At 43.8% G+C, this 15,213-nt stretch overlaps 1 protein-coding gene across 1 annotated transcript in view; it reads left to right on the forward strand.

The window, feature by feature from the left end:
* The window catches only part of GPR39 (G protein-coupled receptor 39), an 83,714-nt gene that overhangs the window by 25,394 nt on the left and 43,107 nt on the right, over positions 1-15,213 (forward strand). The gene's annotated exons all lie outside the window — the stretch shown is intronic.

Raw genomic sequence — 15,213 nt, forward strand, 5'->3', positions numbered from 1 at the left:
CTGTACTGGGACTCAAACTGTCTGCTCCTCCCTCCCATGCCTTCAGCAGCAGTCAGGCAACTACTGTGATGCAGAAGCTTATGACTGCTATCAAAATCAGTCTCAATATTGGCACCTCTCTCACCAAGCTGTAATGATTGAGTCCCTTTGCAGAATTAAGCATTTTTTGCCCTGTGCCTTGTGGGGTAGGTTTCAAATTGCTTTTTAGAGGAATGGCTGGACATTTAGCTTGCCTTAGAGACACTGTTGGCTGTGGTGATGGGAGCCCTCAGTTCATCACCGTCACAACTGAAGCTCTCTGCAGAGGCTGGAGGCCTGCAGGAGGCTGCTGCTGGCTCATGCTTTCCCCAAGTACAAGATATTCAGAATTTACAGTGTGCTTAATGCACCAATCAGGTGGGTCAGGCTAATCACAAACTAACCAACAGAATATGTTGTCTAAGTAGAAGTTAGTATTTTACCTCAAAAGATGGTGTAACCACTGAGTAAGAAGACATTGTGTCTGAATACTGAGGAATGCGATAACAGCCCTGCAAATACTGGCAAACCTCATGGCTGCGGAGTGACTTTCCCCTCTAAAAGCTGAGACAGAAATCTTGAAATACTGAGAAATTATGCTAATCTTTAGCATTAGTGCTGTGTATATCTGCACTTTCACAAAAGCAGCAAGACAAGCGGTGTGGGCTGTGCCTGCTTTAGCTCAATGGAGCATAATGCTCCTGTGGCTCCGCAGGTCAGGTATGCTGCATGCACAGTGATGTGGTCTCTATGGACTGCTCTTCCATAGCTAGTGTCCTGGCAGCCCGGCTCCTTGCTGTTCATGTCCATGTATCTTCAAACTGGTCTTCATTTTGTTAACTTGAACTTCTCTTTAATATGCAGCAAATGGATGTGCTAGTGAGATTTGAGTGGTGTTGAAGCTCTTTCAGATGTTGCTTTTTGGTCTAATTAGATAGAAAAGAAAAGCTAGCCTTAATCAATTTATTTATAAACACATCTTATATTGGCTTTTCTCATACTAGGGAAAAAAAATCCTGTCTGCCAAGTAGAAGCCTGTACAAACTCATCTTCTACAGGTGCTTCTGCAATCTAGAAACTCTAGAAAATAATTTCTGGTCTATTCCTTTTAGTTTCTTCTGCCCTTCCTCCAGATTTGTGGATAGACTTTCCTGTGTCTTTGAAGCTTGATAGCTTTAATCTCATTCCAGACTTCCTTCAGTTTGGGCACCTAACGTGTAATATCATAGACCTCAGAAGGTAGTAACTCACTGAAAAGTTATTGGGCATCTTCCTGACACCCTCTAATGGATGGATGCTTCAGCCTTGAGGAAGCAAGCTGGGTCCTACTGGTGATGCTTTGCTTTGTGCTCCTTTTATTTGTTCCTTATTGATCTCTGAAATCCAGTTGTTGCAATATTATTGAGTTCTAACAACTCCCACATGAAACCTGTTTTTTGTCGCTAATTTTGTGATGTTTGCTTGGTTAAGTGCTTACCTGGGTGTAACTACACTTTTTAACATTGGCCACAGCTTCTGCACTGCCAGTCTTAATCCTGTGAATTGAAGGAGAAGAGACAGTACAAAAGTAAAATCTGTTTTCTTATTATGATAACTTACGTGATCAGGCAAATTAATCCAAAATAAATGTGTTTTGGAGGTGCAGCAGTAATAGAGCCCTTGTGTTGTCCTTTGTGTGGACATGGTAGGGCTGGCTGTTAGGAGTAAATCAAATGATTTAAACTGTGGCTTTTTCCTGATAAGTCTTCCTTTCCTACATTCTTTGTCCTTTCTCTTGCTTGGAGGATCTTTGTGGATTTGACAGAGCTTGAGAGCTGAGGAAAGCTTATTCAAATATAAGCTGTATCATAGAGTTAAACACTGCTCTTTGCTTTCCCTGTGTATATGTTCCCCTTCACACCTACTTCAACTGATAGAGCACTGTGTCAGTGAAGCCAAAGGAGCATAGTCACTATCAAACTTGGGAGAATGTATTAAAGCCCTCTGAAAACCTATTAAAGGTCAAGTTAAAAGCAGTGTTATTCTTCACCTGCCTATTTCTTTTAAGCTCTTTTCTAACCATCCACGTTGTAAATATCTCTGACCCAGAAGAGTGTTTCAGGTGGAAGCCAGAGCAAAACAAAAAATGTGGCTTAATTTAGAAGTCTTCCTGGGAGAAAATGTGTTGACTGTTACAGCAAAATGCCAAAGCATCATTAGGTGCTGTAAAGATCTTATTAATAAAAGGTGCTTATTTAGAGTGGGTAGCCCTAATTTGCCATGCTGTGCAAAGGACCTGTGATTTAAAATTTCTTTTCTCCGCATCATTTTGAGTAAGGAGGACCTTACAGATTAATGGGGAGATGGTGCAGGGGAGAACTGGTGCAAGAGACTGTTGCTAGAATAAATTACACTGAACTCACTTTAAAAGTCAGTGCTGTTGCTCTTCACCTTCCTTTTGTGGCACCCTTTCCTCCTTAGCACTAAGAAACCCTCCAGAGGCTCATTGAGGGCTCAGCCAGAAGGGTAAGCTGCTTTTTGCTCTTTATGTCCCCAGGGTCGTCTTGTGATATGGAGCCTTGAGTCATTTCAGCTGTGAGGGTCAAATTTCCCTTCAGTCTCTGGGGATATAACACTTCTAGAAGTTTGATGTAGGCAATGAGCAAGGAAGGTGTATGATATTGATGTGAGTAAATGCCAAGGTTGTAATGATACAGCTTTCCTTCTGTCTCATTCCTCCCTGGAAATGCTCGAGACATACAGGACATTTCACATGTCTGTAATTGAGGGCATTAAGGTTTTACTCAGCTCTGCTTCAATTGGTGGTCTCAAGCATATAGTCCGCTGCAATTATATATTGCTCCATGCTTGGTTTTATGGTTCTGCTCACATAAACTTCTGCTGGAGCTTTTTCAGGCATAAGTAAATCTGAAATGTACAGATCATTAGAGGAAGTATTGAACCATTTACTTGTAGAATAGACATAGATTAACTGGGAATGGATCAGTGCGCTTTTATCACATAGCATCAATAGTAAGACTGAAAATTTCTTTGGGATAAAAAATTGTTTGCAGTTACAAGAAGATGAAGGACAGCTTTAGAGACCATGGTGTGAGATGCATAGCAGCCTGCATCCTCTAAGTGGAAGTAAATACTTGTAAGCAGATTTCAGTCCTAGTTGAAGTGACATTTGAGAAGTAAAAAAAAAACAAACCCAAACACTGAGGGGATACACAGGGAAAAGAGACTGGCACTAAGCTCTGCTTTCTCCCCTCACCTGCATGGGTTCTAGTAACTCATTGTCACAGAGTCTCTATGCTCTAGTGTGGTGTGGGGAAGGAGTTGCTCTCCTCTCCTTCCTCCATGCTGCAATGGCAGCTGGGTTCGATTCAGAGGGAGAGTCCTATGGCTTGTGTTTATTGAGTGGGTCAGACTAGGAGATTATAGTGTTTCATTCTGCCTTTCTAATCTAATAACCTGCTTTTATCCAGTTACCCTCTGGACTTTAATTTGTGCTAGTAGTCGATCAGAGCAAAAACAAATGATAGAAACCCTCAATGACAACATGCCAGAGGAAATGCAACAAAACCAGAATTAATTGAAAAGATGTATTCCAAGAGTGAGATATGGACCCTTTTTCTAATAGACTTAGACTTGGATATTATTACTGAAATACTGGCAAATTCACACATCAATGTAAATTGTCTTGCTGCATCTGTCAACAGGCACCTAAAGCAGTAATAAAGGCAGAATAGCTCCTCATAAATATCCAATATCCTAATTATCAGAGCTTGACTTAACCAATGGCAGGGTAATAAAAAATGGGATTTTTTTGATCTTTTGCCATGAAAAATGCATACTTTATTCTTTGATGACTGACTGCAGTGTCACAACTTTTGTGGCAAATAGAGCATGAAGCATATTGTCAAAAATATGGTTAGGGAATATGAAGCCACTAAATATTTTATCTTCCTGGCAATGTACTAGGAGAAAAGTATAAGCCTTAAATCTATCAGGTTCCTCCTCCCACCTCCCAAACTGTTTTACTAATATAGAAATTCAAGTTCCTGAGAGAAAAGCAACACATCCATTTTCCAGTGTGCTTTGATACAGTGAGTATCATGAATTATGTAGTGTTTGCACTGGGGTTTAAAATGTCATCAGTGTGTATCTCTAAGAATTGTTTAGCAGTTGTGCATTATGAACATCCATTTTTTTTCCTTTTTGGTGATCAATCAAGATGTGCTGGTTGGAAGCAAACCTCTTCTGACTGGGTGTCCTAAGGGTGGTGGGAGATGGGGGGGACAGGAGGGACCCTAGGGAGGGACATGCGGTCACATCTGCTGTCAGAAGGTGTTGTCCCTCCTGGCAGGGTGAGGCCTCTGTATGCTGTCCTTCTCACAGAGCCAGCTGCTTTGTCACTGAATCTCCTTTCTGAAAACCTGGCAGGATGTCCTGCCTGCCTGGCCGTGGGAGAACCAGCACTGGCCCAGTGGGACAGATGCCCCAGCTCTGCAGCATGCTGGCCTGCAGGTCAGACGACCCTACAGTATGACACTGGCTTGTGATAGTCCACCTGGTTTTTTTTGCATGGTGCTTACCTGTGTCCCAGGCATGAAATAAACTCTGTGGCAAGGAACAAGCCACATTCTTCTCTGTGACTTGCATCTCTCAAAGAAAGAGTAAGTGTGGCTAAATTAGCCTTCCCCCTTCCTCATCATTCTGTTATGAAAATCAAAGCTCTATGATGCTCCTATTGGCTTTGTGGCATGCTGTGAGACTTTACTCTTTAAGAGATCCTGCCTTTAATTGCCAGCATGGCCTTTGACTTTGCGTGAACAAGGAGGTGATCTGCTCTGCCTCATTCCTCATTAGTAACCCTGTCTTACTTTGTGCTGACACCTGATTTGGTCATTAATGAGTAATTGTCTCCAGGTGCTGTTAGGGAGAGGGTAGGAACCGTGACACGTGGAAGCAGTAGTCCCCTGAATGTCTGCTCGAAGATCCCTCCAGCAAAGCAGCTGGATAAATAGAATTAATTTTCAAGGGAGATGGATGGAGAGGCTCCAGGAATAACAGGATCTGTCCCATTTTTTTCCCTCCTGGGCCCATTGGTGTGGTTGGGAACACATGACTTGTTCATTGGTGCAAATCAGTACTAAAATCATTAATCTATACTGAGCACCTGGATATATGCTGTAGTTCACATTTTAACTTATTAGAATAAAGCACCTTTTTACAGTATAATCAGGATGTATTACCTACGTGGCAAGGGTATGTAGGGCCCTTGACTGACCGCTGATGTTCTCCTGACCCTTGTAACAAAACTGTGCTGGTAAGAAAGGGCCTGGGTCAACAGTTTTCTATTTGTTACTATGTAAAGGGAAGAGGCCATGTTATGTGCAGAGTCAGGTGATATGAGATAAAACCCCAGCCTTCTGCTCTCCAAGACACTGGGTTTTCTGTTATACCAGTGGTGTGAGGACAAATGAGTTCAGGGTGAGAATTCAGTTCCTGCTTTATAAGTAAGAACCTCTAAACTTAAATGGTGCCTTTCTCTCCTTGGTTTCCTTGAAAGAGCCAAATGGAGATTTCCCAGTCTTGCCCCACATGTGGCTGCAGTCACAGCCTGTACCAGTGCGATGGGGAGAAGCGCTAGCTTCCTCCTGGGGAGGACGTGTGAGGCTCACATCCCTCCCACAATCTCAGTGAAAACTCTGGTGTTTACTCAAAGTGTCAAAATCCAATGCATCAAATTATTTCTTGAGGAGACCTGGAAACAGGAATAAATACATTATATACAGATTTTACTAGTGAACACTGCTCTTCTGGTCTAGGAATTTCAGTGCTTCGTACAATTGTGCTGGCGTAAAAATATTGCATTCACTAAACTCCACATGATTTGAAGTAAAAAGGATTCCAAGCGTATAGTAATGTTTTGACAACAGTCGTTTCTGGGAGGCTTTATAACAGGGGCTGTTGCTTTTTTGATGACAAAAGCTTACAGATGAATGTGCATACAGGAGTCCAATTTTTCACAACCTGGGGGGAAAAAAGCTCCTTTTTGTAGCACATCGCTCATGCTCCAAGTGTGTTCACCTCTCTATTTTAAAGTATGAGAACGCATAGCAGCTGGGACAGCGCTGAAAGTACATCCTTTAGAAAGGATAGTCTGTCATCTTGTCTCCGGCTTTATACTCCCTGTTGAACAAATCTGCCAACATGACACTGGATACTGATGAGCAATTTGTATGGTTATAAAAATATTGGCAGAACTCCATTGTTTTGCTATTTAATTCTCAATTTACATTTTTAATGTTCTGTGTCCTCATTCATATTACAGGTTTTACTCTTCTGTGTACATCTATAATAGAATGATTTTCTTTTTCTAAAAAATAATTATGAATACTGAAGAGCTGTTACAATTGCACTGTGTTTGAATTAAGGACTGTGCCTGTCTTTTAAGATATGCTTCCTTAGGAAGGGAGTACATTTGCAAGAACAGGGGAAAATGGGGTAGGTATATGGTATAAAATAGGTATACTTTTAAGTGTTCTGCCTGAGCTACAGATTGCCTTCCAGTAATCAGACTGGCAAAAAAATGTAGTAAATGATGGGGACTGGAGACCCAACCTCTGAATAGCCTGTCTCAATGTATTTATTAGTATTCCCTCCCTCCTTCCTCCTCAACCCCATTTTTGATAAGAAGGACAACATAGGTTATTTTGCCAACCCAAGGAAATAAGGGCTTAGCAGAAGTACCTTCACTCACTGTATCCAAGCTGTGTTTTTAAATTGCTGTGTCCAGTAAAACTTTTTTACTGGACTATGATTTGTGCTAGAACTAAACTGCTGGTAATTGGTTTGGGTTTCACCTCCGGAAAAACTCACCCACAGAAAGCATCCTAAAATGAGTGTATTTTTGTCCTGCATTCACACAATGCTTGAGCTGTTAGGGGAGGCAGAAAAATACCATGTCCACTGGCTGGAATGGGGGCTGAGCAGTAGGAATGAGCTGCAGCCACCCAGGTCCTGCTTTGTCCTACCTGCCCTATGTGGGGAGCTGGGAGTGAGCAGCTCCTGCCACAGGCTCACTGCAGCCATGAGCTGCAACAGGTACCACCTCCTGTGTGGAAAAAACAGAGGTGTAAGTTGCTATAGAGAGAACTCTCTGTGAGTATTTTGCTCCATTAAACAGGCCGTCATTCTCAGTGATTAATGATGTATGGAATAGCAATACAGTGAAAACATTGATGGTGGGTTTAAAGTACAGTTTAAGGACTCTGAACCCAGAGAAATAACAGCAAACAACTTTATGTGGCAGAGGCTTACAAACTTGGTGCTGTGAGAAACTATAGCAAAACATACGAAGAGAAAATAGACACGTTCCTGAGAGTGGTGAAGCGCAGCACAACTCAGTGCTGCTTTATCAGTGCTGTCGTTCCTGTGTCCTGCAAATGAACTGGGGAAGACTTCTTATTTACAATGCTTTGCTCCAGCAGGGAGCTTTAAAGTTGCCATGAAACCTGGCAATTTTAGGGCCCCTTTCATTAGTGGACACTTTCCCCCAGTGGGGACCACATGTGTGCCCATGCTGAGAGCAGGTGGCAGCTTGTGAGGGTGCAGCAGAAGCAATTTTTGCTGTGTAATCACAGAATGACTTGCGGGAAGACTTGGAGCAATTCATTGAGAGTAGGAATTAGACTGAAAACAAGTTTTTACATATGCATGCAGACCCATGCATTTTTATGAGGACTCATTAAGTCATGGTTGAGATAAAAGCTGTGTGGGGAATGGGAACCAAATTGTTCAATGGAAGAAACAGGATATTGATTTGATTTGGGGCATATAACAAACAGTGTTGAACCAACCAACTCCTCTTTGAGAGGTGCTCCTGGGAGAGCTATCTTGAAGTTTAAAGCATGGATTTTGTTCAGGAAACCTGGAAAACACAGAAATATTTGTAATGAGGCTCCTCACTATGCTGCTGAGGAGCTGGAGACCCACAGAGCATAAGCAGAGGAAGGGGAGAGGTTGAGCAGAGTAGGATCGTTAGGAAAGAGAGATGCCCACAGCCCTGCAGTCTGGCTCACCGCTCACTGAATCCCAGGGCTACCTGTTCTCACATGTATCCCTTTCCTCCCTTTAAAATCTCTGTGTGCAGGTCACAGGGTCTGTGGGCCTGTGAGAGGGGTGGGAGCTGGGAGCAGAGGCCCTCACAGGTGTGAGAGAAACAGAGGCAAACCAGCCATGGGGTGTGTGTCACTTGCCCGTGCACCAGTGGGAGAAGGACGACACAAAGGGGTGGGTGCTTTGGGGCAGGACTGCAAGGGGACGCAGGTGTCCAGCCAGACCCCAGGGCTTTTGTTCTTGGTGCTGTCAAAATGCAACTCCCAGGGCACACTGAGCACTTGCAAGTACTGAAGACAGAAATTCTCAGTGAAGCTTGGACATCTTGGGAAATAAGGCAAATCTGATCGACCCAGTCCCCTTGTTTGGCACTTAATGCACCGAAGTTAGATTAAGCCTTGTAGTGTAGGGCAGATGCAGAGATGTGTGTTTAAAATGAAATAAAGGCATTCAGGAGAGCTCGGTTGTGAATGTTGCGACTAATTTGTGCAGTGAACAAAGCACACCTGCACCCTGTACGTTAACGTACCTCTCACTGAGCTTTCAAGGCAGAAAAATGTCTGCGGAAACTTGTTTGACCCTGGCTGCTTCTGTATTTGAATGTAGTATTCATGGTCACAGAAATCTGTGTTGTGTGCGGTGTGATTAGCCAGTGTACTCTGTGGGTTTGTTTCATGAGCCTTTTTCTCAAACATGCTGAACTTTTGGAAGAAAGTGTTACTGTGTAATTTGAAGGGCATTTTGCTGCTAAATGTTGTGTGTGTGAGAATTGTAAAGCAAAGCTTTTGGTGAGTCTTTTGTTCTGAACAAATATTAAAAGCTTAAGTATGATTTGGTAGTCCAGGCAACTGGTTTCTTTTATGGAAAGATACTTATGCTGGATGTTTGCAAACTGGAATAATGCTTGCTCTTGCAAGTAGTCCCCCTTGTTGCTTAGTAGGAAACTCTCTGTGGAGCACAAAACATTTTCTAGGATGAGGAGATTACCAAGCAGCTCTTTGTAATGAGACTGCTGTCTTTAGATCTGTCTCTGAGATACCTGCACTGAGATTTAAGCTGATATGTTTACCTGAGAGACATGTAAAAAAAATCAATTAATCTACTTCATTTTGAATTTGTAAGACACTGTGCATCCTGGACAACTTTGCTTGGATCACTGGAGATCTGTGATGTGTATCTTGGACTCTAAATGCTTATTGTATGGATTTATATTCTTAACTAATTGTTTAATGCTTTATTTTCTTTTACAATGAGTAGTCACTATACTGCTAACAATAAATGGGGGTAGGGGTGTGGGGTAGTCCAGATTTGGACTTGAATCTACCAGCCTTTCAGAGGTGTTGGTGTGGAAAGAATTAGGGCACCCTCTAACTGACAAGAAAGAGGAGTTTGCCATTGTGGTGGTACTTTTTTTGTTGTACGCATGAGATGTTTATGGAAAGAAAAAACATTATCCAAGAGAAATTACACAAGCCCCAATGAAAGTCTGTTCTCTCCTATGTGATTCCATACAGCCAGGTTTTCTTCAGAAACGCTAATAGATTGTTTGGGAATTTTTAGAAGTCTCTTGCAACGGCTTTCCCCTTAAAAGCAGCGTACGAGCGCACGGCGGCGTACGGGCGAGTTGGGGGGGAGGCACAGGAGAAGCTCCCCGCAGCCCTGCTGTCCCGGAGCTTCCCGGGGGCTACCGGGGGGTCCTCGGCCGCAGTGGGGCGCTTCTACCCCCGCCGCCTGCCGCGTGTCGCCCCTCTTCCCAGCGGGAGAGTTTCTAAAACGTGGGGTAGGTAGGAAAGCCCAGCCCCCGCAAAGGGCGCTGCCTCCTGCTCCCGCGGGGGAGGGCCCGCTGGAGGCCGCCCAGCCCGGCGGGCAGGAGGGGGCGGCAGCGCCCGGCAGGACTCGCCGAGCGGCAGCCTGGAAGGCGTTCGGAGCGGGAGGGGGCTGCACTTGGGAAGGAAGGGTTTATACCTGCTGCTTGTGCCTTCTCCAAGGAAATATATTGGAAATGCCACCCTCGACTCCCTGGACAAATGCTCTTTTGCTTCCTCAGAGCTGCGTAAGGTGTAATAATCTGTTACTGCAGGTAGTCTACCGAGCACTTTAGTTCTAATTCAGAAGATGTCTTTAATCTTCCTGTTGCTTTGTGTAAGTTGTAAATTACACAACCCTGCAGAAAATTATATGTAAAGTAGGATTATGATTCTCATTTTTATTATGAAACTGGCTGTGCATGGTAAAAACAGATTCTCACAGTCATTTCATTTTTCATTTACTCTCCAATTTGCATTTCACGTATTAAATTCCTTAAAATCTGGGTGGGTTATTATAATTTGGATATTCCAAATGTATTTATAAACAAACTAGCTAAAGAGATGCAGTAGACATCAGCTGTGAACGACCATAATAGCTGAGGCTGACATGTACATGTAGCAGCCTCAGCGTGCCGGAGGCTGTAGCTGTGCATGTGGCTGTACAGAGCCGGAGCTGCTGCCGGGCAGCCGGCTGCTTGGTGCTACAGCCACTCCACAGCGAGTGGCATCCCCACAGCACCCGCTGCCCAGCCCTCAGAGAACCAGGATGGGGTTCAGGGAATGTTAGAAGTTGAAATTTGAAGCAGACTTTTATGGGAAGGCTGTGCTGGGATTGAAGAGGGCACAACAGAGGGAGCATCTCAGAAACTTGAAATTGGCTGTAACACCTGCTGATGGTGGCAGTGCTGTGGTAGAGCTATGGCTTGATAATGTTTAGACTTTTTTTGAGTTCTTAGTGAGTTCTGCATTTCCTTGCATCCTCAACGTTTACTGCTTTGGTGTTTGCAGTGGCTCTGATGGGAAGGAGAGGTGATGGGTGAGCTGAAAGGGCAGAGGGTTTTCCTCTGGGATGGACTTGAGGTGGGAGTAGAAACGGAACATCAAAGGGAGGAGGAGGAAAATTAAAATTCCTGATGGGACTTGCTCTCTGTCCCTGATGCTCCAGATCCCTTGCAGGCAGTAGTGACTGGTTTGGGTGGCACAGATGCTGCACTGGCCAGTAGACACTTCCCTCTGGGTGGTTCAGCCTCTCCCTGCTGTTGCTTTCCACCTAGCATTGTAGTTACGGCACTAACTGGATCTTTGGTTTTAAAATGAGAGTAAAACTACTTATCTCCCGGTACTGTACAGCGCCATTTGATTGCCAGCTTTGTAGTACTGCAAACTGGTGCCATGTTGTTGCAAGGGAATGAGATGTGGGAAGGGCTTAGCAAGGACATAGGGATAACTCCTGATGGCACAGTGGAGGGTGAGGGATACAGCTCCCTGGGGGATGCCATGGGTGAGACTTGGTCAGTACCCATATGCCATGCCCATGGCTGCCTGCAGCACTGCCCTGTATCCCACCTGTGTTGGGTCCGAGCTGCACAGGACCTCCATCGTTTCTCCCTTGCACAGCACGCGTTCCCCCCACTCCTTTCTGTTCTCTGTCCTATACCATAACACCCTTTTCTGTGCCCTGAGGCTTACAGCTCCTGCCTCTGAGAAGCACAGAAAGGAAGATGAAGTTCAGGTGATGGAGGAAGTGTACCTGCAAATTGTGAGCAATGGTGAAGTCCTTGGCAGTCTCTGGGTCAGAGGGTCCCAAATGGCACCTGCAAAATCTGCCAGAGACCGTTCCTGTGGTGGGGATGGATGAAGCTGGATCTGCCTTAAGTGGCAGGGCAAAAGCCAAATTGTGTATCTGTCCTGGGAATACATAGCCCTATGAATGGCAAGGAGGAACAGCGGAGCTAGAGAGCAGTAAGGAGGCTCAGTAGGACAGGCGAGGAAGTGTGGGAAATAACTAAACGCAAGAATAGAAGATTTAGTATGACACATTAGGCAATAGCTCAAGTAATGTGGACATCTTCAATGACTTTCTGAGATTTTAATCCTAAAATAAAATTATATAAAGTAGCACATTATTTCACTGCTGATGTTGAGTGTGCCTTGAATGTTTCCTGATTGTTCAGGGTTTCTTTTTTATTTCCCTCCATAGGTTGAAGACTTTGTATTTAGCCTTTCCCTTCTTTCCTCTCCCTTTCTTCCTCACTTCCTCAGCCCTCCTTCCTTCCTCTCTCTCTCTGTCTCCAATTTAAGCAAGATTGGTTCAGCTGTTTTTGATTTATGCAAGCATGGGGAAAATATGTTTTTCCCATATCTTCAGAATAAAGTATGTGCGCACTCATAAGTCTAAGCTGGCTGGAACTAGCAATGTCAAATTAGCTTGTTTATAGCCCTCACTGGGGAGTTCCAAGTTTTGGAGAGAATTGGTTCCATGTTTTTAAGTTCTGAATGCGGTGGAAGTCAGCGTTTTCATGTACACACATTAGTTGGGGTTTGGTCTTTTTTTTTCTCATTTCTCTAATGCTTTTAACCTGAATCAGCTCTGAGCATTTAAAGAAGCATTGCTAGGAGACTCTTACATTCTGTTCAAGCTGCCTTGCTTAAGCACTTTGGTCACACATGGGTGCAGAAAGTAGCACACTTTCCTGCCTTCTAAATAAACGTATATGAGAACCAAAATGCAGCGGGGAATCTTGAATAATGCAAGCCTAGTGTTTCTAATGCAATGTTAACCATGGGAAATACTTAGTTTTCAGAATGATTGGATTTGTTTCAGACCTCTACCACAACTTTTACAGCAGCTGCTGAATGATATGCTCTGTAGCACATGGTATCAAACAGGTGTACAGTAATCTATAAGTGCTTTAAATGCACTGGTGCATACCACCTTACTGTGCCTGCTTGTTTTTAGGGAAGCCCCTTGTGTACCAACCTCATACCTCTCTCTGGGGCTGAATTTCTCCCTGCCAGAATTCAGACCCTGCTACTTACTCTGCTTCACGACTTGGACTCACTGTTAATATAGATTCTGCTTTAGACAAGTATTGGCTGATGTTAACACCGGGAGGGCTAAAAATAACAAGCAAATTAATCTAACCATAAAGTCCTTACCCAGCCTTTTTGCAGTTCCTGCCTCGCTTGTTTAGAAAGAACACTGCTGGGTGAAGACCCAGCTTCCTCCCATGGCCGTGGCCGTGCTGCCAGTGTGCAAATGCTGCTGCCTCTGCCCCCTCCCAGCCATCACTGCCTCTCTCCAGCCGGCATGCTTGGGCTTCAGCACCCACAGCCTTTTGAATGTTATCGTTTCTTTAATTTTACACATTATTGACACATTATTTTTCTCCTCCCCTGTTCAAGCTGATCCCTGTCTACCTTCTTTGTGCAAGCAGGTGGTAGTATGAAATTTAAGAAACCCGTCTTTGCACAAAATAATTCACACCTCAGAGCTGTTTTCATTGGTGGGGAGAAAAGAAAAGGAGTTGGAGGCTCACTCTTCATCACCTCCCTGCTCTTTAGCCACTGAGCAGAGCTCCTGATGCCTGCCCCTCACCTCCTCACATTCACCCAGGAGAGATGAGGAAAGTGGAGAGGGTCACTGCTGTCACAGGAAAGGAAATGTTAGGCTTGAGGCACCTGGTGGAAACCCTTGTAAAAGCAAAGGCAAGTCCCAGGAAGGGTGGAGTTGGAGATTTGAGGGGCACAGAGGGCATGCAGTGGATGCTGGGCAGCACAGCGTGTCCCAGTCCACACACGCTTCACTTCAGCACCAGCTTCTAAGCCCTGGGGAACACCGTTATGCTGTAGTGTTTAACCCAAGTGGCTGCATTTGTATGTCTGGGAAAATGATCCAATTTTGTGCTGTGTTAATGTACCACATTTCTAATGTAAAATCTGAGAGTTAAACTGGCTTAGAAAGACGCTTCTTTAAGTCCTGGTGGATGTGTCAGAGTCTTATACATAACAGCAATTATTGGTAGCCCTTCAATATGACCCACTTCTGTGCAAATGTATCCAAAATCCCTCTCTATCATCATTAACATTTATAATTATTAATGAAATTAATTACTTAATCATTTTAACCTTGATGCTACCCTGGATAAAAGACCTATGATATATCTGCAAAGGAGTAACTACACATTTGATACAGTTGAAAAGATAGCACTAATTCATTTTAGTCTGATTTATGGTTAGTATTTCACAGCATGAAGCACTCTGTGCTGCTTTGTACATCACTTAGGGTCCATAGGGTAAATAATTGCTGTACTCATCATCCCAGAAGCTGCATGTGGGGCACTGTGTGTGGCATTGTGATTTTCATTTCCAAAAAAATATGGGTGTGTTTGAGCAATGAAGACAGTTACATTTGCAGCAACAGGTGTTTGTGTTATTGCCCCTGTAGTACGTGTGTGCATAATACCTGCCGTGGATATGGGCATGCTCCTGCCGTGGGGAGACGCTGAGCCAGGTCAGTCTGTAGGGTATGCAGGAGGGTGGGAGAAACCAAGGGGCGTGTGGAGTGCCAGTTATCAACTTAATCAGAACAAGATAAAAGTGTTAATCAGGATAAGAGAAGTCACCTCCAAAATCTTTTCTGTTTGGCCAACAGAATGACTGTTCAGGTCCCAGACTTCCCCAGTCTTCACTGCCCAGATTAAAAGCTGCCTTTGTAATTGTGCAGGGCAATCTGACAGTGAAGCAAGATAAACTATTATTTTTGGTTCTTAATTCTAATTTAAGATGACTTTTTCAGCCATACCTTAATCACATAGTGCATCTCCAATCTACAGAGAGGACCAGATCATTTGGATAACTAGAAGCCATTAAGAGTATAGGATAATATAACTATAAAGCTGTACAGATGTTCTATATTCTTCAGGTCCCTGTCAAAGGAGGAAATTTAACATATGTCAAGTCCTACTGATGATGTCTACTTTATTCCCGTAGCATATAGGAAGCTTGGAGGGATCCATCATGCCCGACTCAGAACATACTTTCCTTCCTTAGTTTTCCAGTAAAAAAGTGTTTTCTTCTTAAAATCAGTAAAGATACTTTTCTCTCGCTCCATTACCCTGTCCCAGTATTTGGACTCAGAGGTATAAAACTGGGAGCTCTCGCCAGTTGTTATTTCTCTCTGAATTCCAACTTGCCTTTTTGTCTCTTGCATTTATTCAGCCTGTGATCATCAATTCTGCATTACACGAACCTGTCTAACCTGTCATATTTTACACCA

Source organism: Falco biarmicus, chromosome 8 (assembly GCF_023638135.1).
Source record: "Falco biarmicus isolate bFalBia1 chromosome 8, bFalBia1.pri, whole genome shotgun sequence".
NCBI lineage: Eukaryota > Metazoa > Chordata > Aves > Falconiformes > Falconidae > Falco > Falco biarmicus.